Genomic DNA, 4,141 nt, shown 5'->3' on the forward strand with positions numbered 1-4,141 from the left:
AATTAAAATGGTAATTTTTATTAATTATTTTTAAAAAAATAAACCCCATCAAAACAAATAAGAAGAAAACCATAAAGATTCAGTAAACACTAACAACAGTGAATACAATTATATGGAAATTCTGTAAACAAACTCAGTACAGAAAATTCTAAATTCTATGGAATAAAGAAACCATCAACACCAAAAACAAATAAACAAACATACCTACAGTAAAATGACAGCAGTAAAATCCTACTTACCAATTATTACGCTGAATGTGAATGGATTAAGTGTACCAATCAAGAGACAGAAAGTAGCAAAATGTATTTTAAAAAAACAAACAGATGAGCCATCTATATGCTGTCTACAAGAGACACACCTTAGACTCAAAAACAAAAATTAGATAAAAATCAAAGGACAAAAAAAAAAAAAATCAAGCAAATAGCAACTAAAAAAGAGCAGAGGTAACAATACAAATTTCTTATAAAATAGACAAAACCTAGCATAAAAGAAAATGAAGACTATAAATTGGTTAAGAAGTCATCTAGCATGAAAACATAACCATAATAAATATCTACTCATCTGGTAGCGTAGTGGTCACGAATCGGGCTGCAAACCTTAAGGTCAGCGGTTCGAAACTACCAGCCGCTCCGCGGGAGAAAGATGAGGCTTTCTACTCCCGTAAAGATTTACACCCTCGGAAACCCTGTACAGGGTCGCTATGAGTCGGAACCGACTTGACGGCACTTAACAACAGCAACAACATCTAATGAAAGAGCCCCCAAATCAAACTTTAACACAAATGAAAAGAGAAACAGACAATTCTGCATTAATAGTAGGAGACTTTCATATGCCACTTTGAAAAGAAAGAGCAACTATAAAAAAACTAAAAAAAATTTTTAAAAAAGATACAGGAGATCTAAATAATACAATCATCCAATTGTAGCTCAAAGGACACTCCATTCAATAACAATACAATATACACTGTTTTCCAGCACTCATGGACAATTCTCCATAATAGAGCATATGTTAGGCTACAAAGCAAGCCTCAATAAATTCAAAAGCATTAAAATATTACAAAGCATCTTCTCAGATTACAATGCTATAAAATTAAAAATTAAGAAACTGAATAACACCCTACTTAAAAATAAAATCCTGGTGTAGCACTACAGAGTAAGCACTGCACTGTTAACTGAAAGGTTTGTGGTTCAAACCCACCAGCCACTCCTTGATACCTTATATGAGTTGAAACTGACTGAATGGAACTTAACAACAACAGCATGAAATAAGAAAATTTCTTGAATCAAATGAGAATGAAAACATAACATATGAAAATTTTCAGTACACAAAGTAGTGCTCAAAGGTCAATTTATAGCAAATGCCCACATTTTTTTAAAAAAAGAAGAAAGAAGAATCAAAATAAAATATTAAAAAAGAAAAATCTTATCCCAATGCCTCCAACAATTAGAAGAAGGAGAAAAAAAAAAAGCGTTTACAGTCATGAGAAGAAATAATAAAGATTCAAACAGAAAAACAATAGAATCAATAATAGTAGGAGTTTTGTTTAGTTTTTGTTTTTTTTTTTGTTTTTTTTGTTTTTAGATTTAATACAAATTTAACAAAAGAAAACAAGGATAAGATATAAAATAACAAGAAGAAAAGAAAGGGTGACAGTACAAAGAACCAACTGAAATAGGATAATAACATAATATTATAAAGAACTGGGTGCATGGTGGCTCTGTAGGATAAGCACTGGACTGCAAAACATAAGGTCAGTTGTTCAAGCCCACCAGTCATTCCATGGGAGCTAGATAAGGCATTCTGCTCCCACAATGATTTATAGCCTCAGAAATGCTATACAGACTCACTGTAAAATGGAACTGACTCTACAGCACTTAGCAAAAAGAACAATGATAAACTGTACTAGAATACATTTGAAAACCTAGAAGATACATACAAATTTCAAGAAATATTCTACCTACCCTAACACAATATGAACTATGAAATTTGAATAGACCCATTAAAAATAAAAAATTGAACAAGTCATTAAAAAAAAATATCTCAACAACAAAAAAGTCCTGGTCCAGATGGCTTCTCTAGAGTATTCTATTAAACATGTAGCGATAACACCAACTCTATTCAAATCATTCCAGAATAGAGAAAAGGATGAACTATTGCTAAATTCATTCTATGAAGCAAGTATAACCTTGATACCAAAACTAGGCAAAGACATCACTAAAAAAAGAAAATTATAGATCAGCATCCCTCATGAACACAGACGCAAAAAAATCACAACAAAATCTCAGTCAATAGAATCCCTGGTCACCATCTGCAGGCAGGCAGAGGTCGTATGTGAGGACATCATGGTTCAAATTGTGATAGATTCATAGTGTGAGTGTGGATGGTATAGGCTGCTGTAGGTTACAAAAGCCCTGTAACAAGGAGAAAATTGAGTCACACAGATAAAGTCATCAAAACCAGTTAACACAGTAAGTGGTCTAACTGGGACTCAAGCCTGGGAAGGTTGGCTCCAGAATCCATACCTCAACCACCACATTATACTTACCTATTGACAAGTTTAATTCCATCATCCATGAATTACTCATCAGAACCTTTAAAATAAAACACACTTAAGGATTTTTAGTTTTTGTAGGGACGTTCTGAAAGATGAGTCATGGACATTCAGAAAACAACAATTTCCTGAACAATAACAACCAAATAGTACAGGACACGATCCTTTATTCATTGATCAGAATCCCTCATACCATCAGTTGGGCTTATGCCTATATTAACAGCCAAAGAGTGTGCAAAAGATTTGATGAACAGAAGAGTAGTGGAAGTTCACCTGCTGACAACCAGTGTCATCCTTTCCTGGCTACTGGAGAGAGTCCTGTTGAAACTTTAGTCACATACATCAAATCCTTCGAATCCTCACTATTTTCTATACAGGGAGAATTTCAGGTGGCTCCAGTTTGTCAGGAAGTAGTTTCCAAAACTTGAAGACATAGTATAGTTTCACAAAGAGTTGCACTTTAGAAAGTGAAAATTGTACTACTCATAATGGTGGAGAGAAGACTAAAAATTCTAAAGAGCCAAATATGATGATTCATGTATGTGGTTAAGCAAAAACCTTGAAAGAAGACTTTATTTGGTATCAGAAATGAAGTACTTTGCTGAATATTTATCTATGGATGTGCATTGCTGGGAAGAGATGAACATTTCAGTTCACTGTGACGTTCACATCTTCAAATGGTTGATAAAATATGTTAAAAGGAACACTAAGAAGAATAAAGACTGTGAGACACCCACTTTAGAGGCAGGAAATATCATTTCTATTCTTACTTCTTCAGAGTTTTTAAAAATGGTTTCCTTGGTTGAACAATATGTTCAGTATTTCCATAAAAATATGAATACCATAATAGTTATTCCATGCAATATGAACTTATTAATGCAAATCTTCTTACATGTATAGCTGATCTGTTCACACACACTGAAGTTGATGATTTAAAGGACAGGAAAGAGAAGCTTATGAGTAAGCCTGTTTGTCAGAATGAGAGATTGTTTGATCCTGTGTACTTGAATCCAGATTATCTGAATAATGCAACCACATTATATAGATGCTATCTGTGTAAGAAACTTTTAACAAAGAAAACAGAAAGAATTCCTTGCAATTCTGGAAAAATCTACGTGGATCAACATGGAAATATTAACTATGTTCACCTAAGAGTTGACACTATGATTTATCACTGCTGTAACCAGAAAGATTCTTTGGTTTGATCCCATTCTGTTTACAAAGAGTTGTAAAGTGAGGGGCCACATTGTTGCTCATTGTGATCAAGGTGAAGGTAGGGATTTGCTGTCTTAATCCAATTATTAAAATACAGAATGATCTGCTCAGTCACAAAGATGTCATTGTTGTGTCTTTTTCTAAAGATACAGTTAGAGACTCTCGGGTTGGCCAATGTAAGAAAAATGTCTAGACTGTGTGATGTTGTACTGGAGCCAAAGACACCATGGGGCCCTAGAACTGGAGAATTTAAAGCTTTTTTGTCACTGAAGAATTAGATTCTGCCACTGAAGAAGCAATCGTTATTTTCAAAAGAAGAAACCTCTGCTACTGAATCTGAGGTCACTGAAGATGAAGTTGAAGAAGAAGCAACCA

The 4,141-nt window shown here is 33.9% G+C and overlaps 1 pseudogene; it reads left to right on the forward strand.

Moving 5' to 3' along the window:
* Nucleotides 1-2,646: 2,646 nt before the first annotated feature.
* Nucleotides 2,647-3,756, forward strand: LOC102836000 (annotated as a pseudogene).
* The last annotated feature ends 385 nt before the right edge of the window (nt 3,757-4,141 follow it).

This window comes from Chrysochloris asiatica, unplaced genomic scaffold (genome assembly GCF_000296735.1).
Source record: "Chrysochloris asiatica unplaced genomic scaffold, ChrAsi1.0 scaffold00008, whole genome shotgun sequence".
In the NCBI taxonomy this organism is placed as follows: domain Eukaryota; kingdom Metazoa; phylum Chordata; class Mammalia; order Afrosoricida; family Chrysochloridae; genus Chrysochloris; species Chrysochloris asiatica.